The sequence below is a fragment of the Rhagoletis zephyria genome, unplaced genomic scaffold (assembly GCF_001687245.7).
Source record: "Rhagoletis zephyria isolate East Lansing unplaced genomic scaffold, Rhagoletis_zephyria_1.1 Rzeph_scaffold_00848, whole genome shotgun sequence".
Lineage (NCBI taxonomy): Eukaryota > Metazoa > Arthropoda > Insecta > Diptera > Tephritidae > Rhagoletis > Rhagoletis zephyria.
Window position 1 is genome coordinate 152,978 of NW_016157932.1, and position 14,092 is coordinate 167,069.

The window sequence follows — 14,092 nt, forward strand, 5'->3', positions numbered from 1 at the left end:
CGTTTTCAGAAAATTTCTTTCTAAAAAATCGTTTGTTACATTACTTTATTTTATTCCTTTGATTGTACATGTTAAATAAAAGCTTGTTTTTAAAAAATATTTTTTTTACATTATTTTATTATCAGTATTTTTCTTTTAATCAATCTATGTTGAAATAAAATTGTCAGATCCATTCGTCCTGAAATATACTAGCCAGAAATGCGATTGCTTTATAAAAAAGAGAACCATTCTTAAATAGATGGTGCATTGACATGGTATGAAGCCATATGAACTGTTGATACGCTAAAATAGAGGGACTACATGTTCTAATGAGGAATTCAATGATATCGAGTGGGATGTGTAAGGTTGGCAACCCTTTTTCTTCAGTTAAGTTGGTTGGTTGCGAGACAGCGGAACGAGTGTGTGCCACGACGCGTTATGAGTACAACATCAGTGTTTCTTTTAAATATTAACATTCTAATTAATTTAATTATTAACTTTTGAACTAATAAATAATTTGTTACTAAGTACGAGTAATTAATTTCTTGGATCGGAGTACCATCATAGCCTTTCAGATGCATATAATAAATTTTTTCCTATGAAAAATTATGGGGAGATACTGTAAACATAGGCTGGCTTCCAAAACGTATCAATACAATGTTTGGAAACTGTTATACTGCGGTATTCAAACTGTTTGTATATGCAGAGTTGCGACACATTGCAACCATATACATTGCATATTTTAAATATTCAATATACCAATGAACAATTTTTATGAATTTTCCATTTTTAAAACACCAATGGTAACCAATAACAAACGAAGCATAAACTTTGTTTCTGATGCGCTGATTGCGCTAGCGATGCGTTTCGATAAATTTTCGGATGCGTTTTGGAAAAGTATACATCGTCAACATTTTGTAGTTCGGCGTTATTGAACGTTATACTTTGTACGTATGCAAAGCAATTGACGTTTTGGAAGTCAGCCATACTGTTGTGATTCTGTTAAGCATATTAAATTATAGCGAGTTGGATTTTCATACATCTTCCATAAAAAGTTTAACAGATGCAGAGATACCAAGGAGCTTTTTTCCCATTTTATGCCTTTTTTAATATAAAACCCATAGAAAAGGAGGAAAGCGGCAACTCCGCCTTTCAAAGCGTCAATTGTTTCATCGTGAACTTGTGCATAAATTATTAAATAATAAAAAATCAAAAAAATTTTGTATAGATTTTTCTAAACTCACTATGTGAATATACGTTATACAAACATTACACATTTATGCTTTATATTTAATAAATAATACTTGCCAATGCAAATGTGCAAACGCAATAGAATGTGCATAACTCGTCAAATCCACCTGTTTACTGCTAGAACGTGTATCGCCATTGAGAATTTTCGAATAGTAGAGCGAATACTGTCACTACTTCATTATGATGCTTTTTCATATTCGTGTCATCGATGTGAATTGTAAATGTTATAATCCTTATTCTTAATAAATATATCTCTTAGTACAGTGTACCTTTTCTATTCACAGAAACATAAGTAGCTTTACAGTTACGTTTATGTTGTGTTCATGCCCCAGTGCAGCACAGCCCGAGCGCGAATGAGTTTTGTGGTGTCCCTGCCCAAGTGCTACATCGCCCTGCGTTAGTCCGTTTTGTTCCTGCCCAAGTGCTGCATCGCCCGAGTGCGAGTGAATCTTTTTAAATACCTCCAAGTAAGTTTATACTGGGCATTTCATAACAATAAAACGTATTGAGTGAATTTTAGCATTGCTTAGCTGTTTTGCTTGTAAGTACTACAGACTTGAAATGATATTTGTCTTTTTTTTTTATTTATTTAGGAAACCCGTATAAAAACGATCATTTATATCAGGAATGCACTTTTTTCTACAGATTTCATGCGCTGGAGTATGTCGCTGGCTATATAGTCAAGAAACTGGGCCTCTCAGAGTATGTAAGTAACGAGCGTTCCTACACTTGGGTGGACCAAGTTTCAAAGGGTGCTCTAATAAACCCTCAAGTGATGTTTTAACAAAAATAAAAGAACTTGAGGTGGTATTCAATACCATGAATCCAACTCTGGTGGAAACCTGCCCGAAATATCTGCACCGTTTGATGCAATTGAGCGAGTCAAATGGTCTGAGTTCTGACTTAAAGAAGCTCTTTTTTAGAAGTCGTATGCATTTCCGCATAAAATACCTCGATAAGAAATTAAAACATTAATATAAATCTAGTAAAATCTTGCAACTTATGGCGAGTTGGGGAACGCAACTAAATACAAGTAACAAAGAATTTTCAGAAAATTTCACTTTCAACTTCGTGGCCAGACATTTTATGCTTATAATAAAATTACTGCATTGAAAAATTAGCTAAAATGAGCACAAAACAATCACAAAATATCTAATGCTTTAATATTCAAATACTTCATATCAGCGTTTGCACTGACACGTCTAACCGCACTTTAAGTTATAGTACCAGGTTAACCGAGCTTTGCCCCGGTACTTTTTAAATTTTTCAAGATCTGGATACCTTTAAATAATATTTTGGAAAAAAAATTGATTTCGATATCTATTAAGTAAATTTCTTACTCCAAAATTTAGGTGGCAACCCTATTCCGAAATAAGCTGGAATGATTGGTACATACCTTGAGCGTATATGTACTGTGTATATATAAAATAAAATAATGTAACTATAAAAAATGGATGCAGATCGAACTAGATCTCATCTGTCGAATTAGGAACTGGTTTGGAACTAAAGAAAAGGGGATGCAGAACGAACTAGATCTCATCTGTCGAATTTGGAACTGGTTCGGAACTAGAGCCAAAGGGATGCAACGGGGGACAATTGACACTTCCTAGGACATCGCAATGTTAAATTCGCCAGTCGCTAGCATGCAAAAGAGAATGAACGCGTACTAGTCATGGTTCCAAACGCACTAGAACCGAACCAGTACCGCACTAGTTCGTTTCCCCACAGGGTATACATACCTAACCAATTATGCATGTACGATGAATTCGCCGACAAGCTTTTTTAAAAACGAAGTAAAGTAGTACAAATTGTTATTAATTTTCATTAGAGTTTGAGTAACTCCTTTCACTAAATGGCTTTTAGTAACTTTAACGAGACCTTAACTTATTTTATTTTATTCATTTTAGTGCAGTTTTTACAAAATTTTCTTGCTAAAAAATCTTTTGTTACACTACTTTATTTAATTCCTTTGATTGTTCATGTTAAATAAAATCTTGTTTTTATAAAATATTTTTTTTACATTATTTTATTTTGAACTTTTTAGTTTTATTTTATATAACCAGGACATAATATTTTTATTAATCTTTTCGATCATCTGTTTAGGCTGAGCAAAACACGTTAAGTCCAGGCAGTGAAAACATTGTACGATTGAAAAATGGCGGAAAGTTGGCAACTGTTGAACTGAGCGGAACTACTCAACAGTGCGTTTCTAGGACAAACAGTCTACGGTTAGACAATATGAACGCGCCCAATGTGTCACGAATTAGGAGCATAATCAGAAAAAATCGGTGTGAGTGGTGTTGTCTAGAAATAATGAGTTTAGCTCAATAACAACTTTCAAACAACACCACTCTGTAACTGTTAAAATGTACAAATCTTGTGATCCCTGCTTTGGATGTAGATAAACATAGGGAGCTGCGAAAATGTTAAAATTTAAAGCTAAGTGCATAGTATACATTTAGGTTGTATGTTTGTTGTATATGTGAAGATTCATACAAATTATTTTCAAATTTATACACACACATGTATACACAGGAGCAAGCCCATGCCACCAACAGCGATGTTGTATGCATATAAATTCTACTGGGTATGTATGTAAGTTAACTACATATATACAAATGTATATATGTATATCTATACATGAGCAAATATGCCATATGGAGTTACACCGCGCGGTACCATACCGCTGCTGCTTGAGCAAACCTTTATAATGAAAACAGCTCTTATAAAGATTTTATTTTGTTGCTTTAAATAGAAAAGTTCTTTATATGTAAAGTACATCTTAAACTGAAGCATTTTCATCTAAGCTGAGGGCCCGTTGTTGATTTTGAAATTTTAGCAAAAGTCATTATAAGCCATTTATGAGATTGAAAACGAAAAACGTGAAGCGTATGCAGTACAAAGCATTACATTTAATTGACAATAATCAAACTCCATAACATAGACCTAAAATTTCTACAGAGAAAGTACAAATTTGAGATCGATTTTAAGAGGTCGTTATTCATATACCCACATTCATACATACATATATTCCCCTTCATATCAATTCATGTCTATTACATGCGCCCCACGCTTTTCATTTTCAATCTCATAAATGGTTTATAATGACTTCTGCTAAAATTTTAAAATCAAAAGTTACATATACAAATTTTATGGGACTAAGAAAAATTATTTTATAATTTTTAGTCCATTTATAAAAGCGTTGTATATTAAAAAGTTTTATTTTATTTTATGTACAAAATTTTGCAATAGATATTAAAACAATTCAACTTGCAATGAAAGAGAACAGAAGATTATGCAAGCAAAATATTTTTAAGAAAGTATAAAATCGATTGGAAATTTCCGCGATTTCCGCGGGATGACCAAGTTAAACAAAAGCTTGTAAAAATTCTGATTGAAATTAACAAAATAAAAATGTGTATTGCATAGAAGCGTGGCAATCCTGGCAGAAAATGTTTTCTGACCATAGTTCTCAACAACACCTTTCATTTGATATCCATATTGCGATGTTTTAGATAAATTCTAAGGGATAACATTTTGTATATAGAGAAAGCATTGTTTAAGAACCTTCTCTTGGTACCCATGAATAGTAATATTTTACCTTTTTTTCTAAACAAAACATTAAATATGCGATTAAAAATAGGTGGCAACCCTATTAAAAATATTTTTGAATTAGGGATCTTTAAAATACCTTCAATTTGGTACCCATATTGTGATGTTCTAATTAATTTGTAACTAATTTCGAATAGGTAGCAACCTTATACGAGTCTTCTCGGAGATATTGCCTATTCAGATAACCTCAAAATTCAAAATATTCAAAACGGTGTCGTAAGTGTCGTATTGTTGTATGTAGTAAACTTTAAACGCCTAAAAAATATATTACGGGGGATCGCAAAGTACCGTCAAAGTAATAATATGAATTTTCGCAGTGTTAAAAAATTTGTTGGTTGTGGTTTCAAGGGGTTTCTCTTGGTACCCATGAATAGTTATATTTTACCTTTTTTTCGAACCAAAAAATTAAATATGCGATTAAAAATAGGTGGCAACCCTATTAAAAATATTTGAATTAGGGATCTTTAAAATACCTTCCATTTGGTACCCATATTGTGATGTTCTAATTAATTTGTAACTAATTTCGAATAGGTGGCAACCTTATACGAGTCTTCTCGGAGATATTGCCCATTCAGATAACCTCAAAATTCAAAATATTTGGGGTATTCACAACGGTGTCGTAAGTGTCGTATTGTTGTATGTAGTAAACTTTAAACGCCTAAAAAATATATTACGGGGGATCGCAAAGTACCGTCAAAGTAATAATATGAATTTTCGCAGTGTTAAAAAATTTGTTGGTTGTGGTTTCAAGGGGTTTCTCTTGGTACCCATGAATAGTTATATTTTACCTTTTTTTCGAACCAAAAAATTAAATATGCGATTAAAAATAGGTGGCAACCCTATTAAAAATATTTGAATTAGGGATCTTTAAAATACCTTCCATTTGGTACCCATATTGTGATGTTCTAATTAATTTGTAACTAATTTCGAATAGGTGGCAACCTTATACGAGTCTTCTCGGAGATATTGCCCATTCAGATAACCTCAAAATTCAAAATATTTGGAATATTCACAACGGTGTCGTAAGTGTAGTATTGTTGTATGTAGTAAACTTTAAACGCCTAAAAAATATATTACGGGGGATCGCAAAGTACCGTCAAAGTACTATTATGCATTTTCGCAGTGTTAAAAAATTTGTTGGTTGTGGTTTCAAGATCTCTAGACATTTATTTAAGCTTTTAAAGTTTACGACATAAATACGACACCGTTGTGAATCCCTCAATTATCTGTGTACAAAATTTCAGCAAAATCGTTGGAGCCGTTTCCGAGAACGGCTCGTTTAATGTAAGAAGATGTATGTACATATTTTTTAATAAAAGCAACATTACCGAATTTAATGAAGGCAAATCGGTTCGTTATATCAGTAAAACTGTTCTTCGTCAATATTAATCCTATTTGGATTATATATCTGGTAAGGTAAGAGACTAATAAACGTGCCCTTATTTTTAATAAACCAGAAAAAATTGTATTTTATCGTATTATTATTTATATACTATTACATTGCGATAATATAAAAAAATAAGAATATTTTTTAAGAAAGTATGAAATTTAATTCTTTTTTAATAATTTTTCCCCCAAAACGGCCTTACTTTCTTCCCCTTTTTCTTCTACTTCCAAAATACAACGTTGAGATAAGGCAGTAGCGAAGCGAGCGGTCACTACGTACATCACCTTCTTTATTGCATCATGATGAAAATGTGTATTTTTTGTTGTTTACAAAAAGACTTGCCAAATATACATATAAGACAAAATTTTTTCATGCAGTTGATGCTTCTTTCTGGCTTTTTCAAAATGCAGGGATACCACACTTGTTTCGGTACAATAAGATCGTAATGTATTTTCAATTCGAAATTAAAGAAAAACATCCCACGAAAATGTTTGCCATCGTAGAACAATAAGTGTATATTTGCAAACTAATGCAAAGAATAGAGTGTCATATCTTAAAAGGTTAGGAGAATTAACGAAACAAACAAACATTTGATGGTCTTATCTTTCCTTCCGCATTGCTAGTTTTTCTAACTCTTCCTTTTGTTTAGCGCTGTAACCGCTTAAGTTATATTTTTTAATTTGTACATGTGAGTTATTTTCAATGAGCATTTTTTCATTTGCTCCTGAATTTGGGTACATTTTCTTATAGTACCTCTCATTCTTTTTTGTATTACATATATACACTCCGATGTTCGCGGTCCCCTCTGTTGGTAATAGTAAACCTCCGAGTGTATTCTGTCATGAAAACAGCTTCTCATAAAAATACAATTGCCGTTCGGAGTCGGCGTAAAACTGCCCTTCCACTTTGTATGACAAAATCAAGGCGCACGCCCCATATCGGAGGAGAAGATAGGCCAAACACTAACATATTGTGTAAGTATATCGTCGTTTAAAGTACAAAAGCGCGTAACGTGGTTCTGCAAAACCCCGTAACCGACATTTGTGCCAAAAAAGATATTTGCTCACCGGAAGCTCCTATCATCAAGCCCTTAATCATTTATACTAAAATTTCGATATTTAGACATAAGAAGAGATAATTAAGTTTAAAAGAGAGAACCGTTTTGAATTATGACAATTTTTACTCTCTCCTATAAAATTTAGGCAACCACACCTACAAGGTTTTGCGTTTTCTTGATGCGCGGTTTTGTACTTTAAATGACGATATGTAAAAGTATTGCATACATATTTTGGTGCCTTTTCAAGTATAAAATCCATTGAGAAACGAAAGAAAACGGCATCCCTATGATTTCAACTTATGCCAAATGTTTTTAATATGAAAGACAAAAAACGTAAACAAGCAATTTCTGAACAAAGAACTGTTTATCCACAAAGCTGTTTGAATGGAAGCATTACATATTTGAAGAAATGGCAAACCGCAAGGCTTTATTGGCAGTATGTCCTTTTTAAAGCACATTAACAAAAATAAGCTTCTAATTTCAAAGTTAGGCCAAAATGAAATTTTTTTGTTTGTTATTTACGAAAAAATACTTGTCAAGTATATAAGGAAAAATTGTTAAATATACATATATCGCTTTCATTCATTTCTTCATAGAGTTGGTGCATCTTTTATAGGGAAATTCATACGGCTTATGAACAGATGTAAATGCACCTCACATACGCGGTTTTGTACTTTAAACGACGACATAAGTAAGAGTGATTTCACAGAATTTTTGTTGATATATAATAATAATCGTTTGATTAAAAAGAGTCACATCTTACTCGCAAGAGCTAATAAATTTATTTAAATATTTATAGCCCATAAATTGATTAGTTCTTATCAATGAAATCGAATCCACTACATTACTACTTAAATTGGCTCTCGTAGGTGGCATAATGAATTTTAGGCTAGAAAGCAGCCTTGGAACACTGACCTGCGTTGCAGGAACAGCTAAAACTATTTTAGCTAACTGAGCTAAGTGCGGTTTCCGCAAAGACTGATTTGTTTCCAATATTGTAGAACATCAATACTTCGTTCTTGCCGTCTTTGATTAGCAAAGGCCACTAAGGGAGGACGGATAATTTCAGAGTTTTCCGGTCCACTAAGATAATCAGAGTTACGATTCGCGTCTAACTGAGACTGCATTAACTCAAAATCATCAGACTCGTCATCTGAAGTGACAGCGGCAGCACTGCTACCTTTTTACACATTTATCAGTGTTGCTATAAGTGACGATATATAAGACTTAAAAGTAAGGCTACCCACATACTAGACAACAAATTTGTCATACAAGTCAAATTTTGTGGAACGCCACAGTTATGCTACTGAATAAAACAAATTTGGTTGCTAGATCCTGCAGCTGATTTTTATAAGTTTCTGGAAACCGACTGAAACCTGTGCTTGAAACGGTTTCGGTTTCGTTCCTTTTCAGGTCACGATAACGGTTACGGTTTCGGTTTTTAAAAACGAAACGGTTTTAAACGGTTACGGTTTCGGTTTCATTCCTTGCTTAAAATATTTAAATATTTTATGAACTCATTTTGTAGACTACTATTCTTATAGTACAACATACAATTTACAACTAACTATAGATCAACAGTTTACACTACCAAGTTCCGCCCGTTGGAGCCCTTTTGGTCTTATAAGATTTTAATAGACTATTTTATAGAGCAAAATGAAAGAGTATTTTCTCTTCAGTTTTGCGCAAGTAAACTATTATAAAACTTTTGGTGTTATCCGGCTGCACACCGGATGTCTGAAGTCGGCTTTTTATAGACGGGAGAGAGAAGGGAGTAGAATTTTACCTCTGCAATTTCAGACCAGTGTTGCCAGTAACTGGGTTAATAAAATCCCGTCCAAATATAACCTAAATCCCGTTTTATACTATAGTTATAACAGAAATCCCGCGCTACATGTATCTATTATTCATAAAATGCTTTCGGATGAAAAACACAATCATGCACATAGGATTTATATAGGTCTTTCCACGTCAAAACGCATGCGGCTCTGCCCAAAAATGGTAAAGAGCTAAAGTAATTTTTAAGATGTGAAAAGTGTGGCGTTTTTATGTAGAATCGAAGGTTATGTGGCACTTATAAAAAAAAATAATAATTCGGTACTAAGTCACCATTTTCATTTTCCGACCAGTCTCCCAAAAATTTTCCTATGAATATATAAGTTTTGGGGTCGTTGAACCCGAATCCGGGTCATTTTGGTCTCACGAGGTCATATTGAGGTCATTTGAAGGTGAACTAGACAATCTATTGAAACCTCGAAAGTGAATCCAATCCAACTGATTAAAATTTGCTGTGAAATTTATCGAAGTGATTTTGGAAAAATCATAACTTCCGAAATTTTCTATAGATTTTTATAAATGGTACCTAGTTTTACACTATTTTCAAAGTAGTGAATAAAAGAGACTATTTTCTTTTAAAATTTTTACAAAAAATGTGGTTGAATTGGAAAGAATAATAAATATATATCGATGGTCCTCTGCAATAACGACACAACTCAACATTTCATGTTTTTGAGTTGTATAGCGGGCTAATCATATTTTTCTGTGGCAAATCGACATATGGCTAGTTGTTACGAATCCGGCAGAGGCGCAGTTTTGCCATTTGTCACAAAACCGAAGTTGCCAACCCTTACTACTGAATATTGCCACATTAGTGATGCTTCAATGTGAAATAACGACACTTTTCATATTGTGCCGTTGTTCATTACATATTTAGTTTGAGTAAGACAATTAGTAATTCTTTTAAGGGCAACAACGACACTTTTCGTTTTGTGCCGTTGTTCAGCAATAAAAATGGAGTTTTCTGCGTTTACTTACTTAGGGTTGTTACTTATTTCGTATTTTTGCCGTCCAGCACTTACTACATCTTTAGAAAAAGTCATAATTTGGAAGCTTACAAATTTTCCTAACAGAATGACTGCAAATAATCCGGAATAATTATGTTCCAAGACATATTATTGCTAAATTACGAAACACAAAATCTTTAATTGGCTCTACTGAAAAATATGAAATTTTGAGTTATGTCGTTATTGCATAGGACCATCGATATTTGCAATATGCTCACAAAACTTATTATTTCTTTAAATAGTACAAATATTTTTCATTAGTCCCCTTTCAGACACGTCAAGTCTTGCTTTCAAGTCTGCTCGTTCGTTGGTGAAGGAGGTGGGAAGAGAGGGGAAGAGTACAGATACCTCCGTACCGTCAATTCGTTTCAAGTTTTCTTGTTCTCTTTTGATCTTTTCGTTGCTTCCCATTTAAGAACCAAGGACTTGAATTCAATTAAAGTTGACGCGTGTGGAAGCAAATAGAAAACACAATTGCTTTCAAGACTTGACGTGTCTGAAAAAGGACTTACAAAGTCATATAAAAACTTAAAATTGGTTAAAAAAAATAGCAGAGATAAAAATTTGTTAGTGCGGGAAGTCATTCGAAAATGTTTTTTAAGAATATGTTGAGAATTTTAGGGTATTTTATGATGAGAGAAAGAGAACCTAATTGTGTTGTCAATCACACCTTGTTTAATACAGCTAAGTAACTACTGCGGCTGTCAAGATTTGCGAAGAGGGAATGATCAACGTAAAGAAAAAAAATCAGCGATACAAAAAGGGAACAATGGTAGTCGAAGCGACTAAAGACTATGTGAAATTCAATGGAATTTGTCGTCAAATAAGTGAAATCACATTGTCAAACGGGATTAAAAAGCGGTATATCGACCAATCAGCGTTGCCAGGTTGACGTTTTTAAGGTCATTTGGACGTTTTCTGTATCCTGTTGACGTTTGGACGTTTTTTGTGTAAAAAATGACGTTTTTTAACTTCCCAGTAATTTTTCTTTGTTACTAAATCTTATAAGTAGAACTGATTTTGAATTATTTTCTTAATAAATCTTTACAATCTTTGTGTTTTGCTGCAGCTGCTTCAAAAGATTGATTCTTGGACTAAGGATCCCGTGTTCAAAGGCTGGTTGTGTAAACACTTGAGGTTACGAGGGCTGCTGTAATGTTTGCAATTGCACATTAAAAGCCAAATCAGGAAGAGCCGATCTATTGCAGCAGGCACGCTCGCAAAAGCATCAAAAAAGCTGTGCAGCATAAAACGGCAGAAAAAAGTAGGCGACTTTTTTAAGACTTCATTGAAAATGTAATGAATGCAAAAAAGAGTGAAATATTAGGTCCATTCAATAACTTTTCCAGTAAGTACTTGCAGCGAGAGCATAAAAGAAAAATAGAGAGTAAAATTGAGAGCTAGAGAAAATTTTCTGAAAAAGTTATTGAACGCAAAACTAGTAAAAACTTGCAACTTAAGCCACTTTGACACTTTCTGACGGTTAAGTTTTGGCGCGCAATTTTCTTTTTAATTGGGAATAGTTCCCATCGTCATAAAATAAAAAAAAAATACAATAGATTTAAAATTTTCATCCATATTTTCATTTCACTAATTATGTTTCATCAAATCATCCTCTTAAACAGTTGTTTACATTTGAATTTGAAACATAACCTTACTTTATGACTCCTGCAAATTCCTGCTAGTAAAATTTTTTGATATTGAATGGACCTATTGCTATGTTCCTTCTTAGCAGAACGTAATTTAGCATTTTCCACAACTGAGCCCCTAACCAAATGTCTACAAGAAAAAAAAATTATTAAAAATCAACGCGATTATTTAGCCCCTTTAAACTTCCACATTATTGCCCTGAAATTTAATGGGCTATCAAACTGCATACTCAAAAAAAAAAAATCTAAAAAATCTGAACAAAAAGTTGAAAATCTAGCTGAAAATTTGCAGATTGTTTATAATTTTTGCACAATTTTTGTGGATTTATATTTTGTTTGTTAATCAGCTTGGCTTTTATGGAAAAATAATAAACATTAAATAAACGAAAGAGAAACAGCCAAAATCGATCAAAATGTTGATGACTTAATCAGCTGATCACAAGTGTATTTATAAAATGATTTTTATATTAACGATCTCAAACCAGTTTACAATGAATTTTAAATGTGCTCTGTCGAAATGACATTTTAATATACCTTACGTACATATCGAGCCCGAACCGCCAAAATAACGGTTTTTTTCAAAATTTTCTTTTTGATGCAGAAATGCATCTAAATGCTTTAGGAATATTTCTGCATCAAAAATAAAATTTTGGAAAAAATGTCGCTTACGTTATTTTGGCGGTTAGGGCTCGATATGTACCTTTGTATACAATAAAAGTTTAATAAGAACAATTTTTTGTACATTCATTTGAAAAAGACGTTTTTGGATAGGAAATGACGTTTTTTCAGACCAAGATGGACGTTTTCTCATGCCGAAGACCTGGCAACACTGCGAATCTCGATCAAGATAGGTGTTTAGTCGTGTACATGTGCAGTTAAATCTGTTATCTGTCTGTTTTTGGCCCATAACAACATCAGTAATGTATAGATAAAGGAGATAAAATTGTGTCAAAATATGTCGAAAAATTTTTATAAACTGAAATATTAATCATTTAATTACCCGGACCCTCAAAAATCGGACATTTTGATGTCCGGATGTGCCGTCAAAACGGACACGGACAAAGCTCTAAAAAACCGGACTTTCCGGGTGAAAACCGGACGGTTGTCAACTCTGCTTGGTACAGGCTAAATATTCACATGCATAATCCAATAACGGATAATCTCAAATATTTATAAAAATGTATTTTGTCATAAGTCTGAAATAAACAAGTAAAAAAGTCTTAGTTCGGGCGGAGCTGATCATTAGATACTCGGCGCAATTACTAAATATAGTTTTTATAGCAGGGGTGGTTTTATCCCTATTTCAAACATCTTCGATAAACCTGTATAGTTATATGTGAGCGGCATCACGCCCATTCCACGAAATTCCATAATAATATTACTTGTTTTCAAGGGAATGTTGTTAGTATCAATTTTGTGTAAGTTAGCGTCCTTAAATTTCGAAATATCGAAGTTTGAAGCATTTCTGAAATTTACCGTTATATAAAAAGTGGGTGTAATTTTAGTCCGATTTCAATAATTTTCAGCGTTTTGCTTTTATGTGGCAAGCACAATAATCGTTCCTAGTTTGGTACAAATCGCTCGAACGGTTACCGAATTGATCTTACTCGAGTTATCGTGTGCCCAGACGGACGGACAGACAGCCGCCGCTTAATCGATTTCTTTTTTCATTCTGATCATTTATGTATACATTTGTCTATATCGGTGATTCCCAAAGTGGTCCAGTGGACCCCCAGGGGTCCACGGGAGACTCGACGGGGTCTACGTTGGCGTGAAAAAAATATGGGAATCCACGAGTTGTAACTGGAGTCCACGAAAATTTATCGAGGAACAAGTTAAGAATCCGAACAATAGAAAGATTANGTAGAAAATAATACTTCTCAGTCCCATAGAATTTGTTTTGATAACTTTTGATTTTGAAATTTTAGCAAAAGTCATTATAAACAATCTATGAAATTGAAAATGAAAAACGTGGAGCGCATGCAATACAAAGCATTCGATTTAATTGACAATAGTCAAACTACATAACGTAGACCTAAAATTTCTACAGCGAAAGTAGAACTTTGAAATCGATTTTAAGCGGTCGTTATTCATATACCCACATACATACATACATATATTACTTTTCATATCAATTCAAGTGTATTACATGCGCCCCACGCTTTTCATTTTCAATTTCATAGATTGTTTATAATGACTTTTGCTAAAATTTCAAAATCAAAAGTTATCAAAACAAATTCTATGGGACTGAGAAGTATTATTTTCTACTTTTTAGTCCATTTATAAAAGCGTTGTATATTAAAAAGTTTTTTTT

The 14,092-nt window shown here is 33.2% G+C and overlaps 1 protein-coding gene and 1 long non-coding RNA gene across 6 annotated transcripts in view; one reads left to right on the forward strand and one right to left on the reverse strand.

Annotated features, from left to right (window-relative positions):
* slgA (proline dehydrogenase slgA) overlaps positions 1-14,092 on the reverse strand; it is a 156,166-nt gene that overhangs the window by 136,907 nt on the left and 5,167 nt on the right. The gene's annotated exons all lie outside the window — the stretch shown is intronic.
* Positions 8,291-14,092, forward strand: part of LOC108361783 (uncharacterized) — an 18,535-nt gene continuing 12,733 nt past the window's right edge. Inside the window, exon 1 of the long non-coding RNA XR_001847364.1 lies at positions 8,291-8,301. This is a non-coding gene — a long non-coding RNA (uncharacterized LOC108361783). The remainder of the gene's footprint in view (positions 8,302-14,092) is intronic.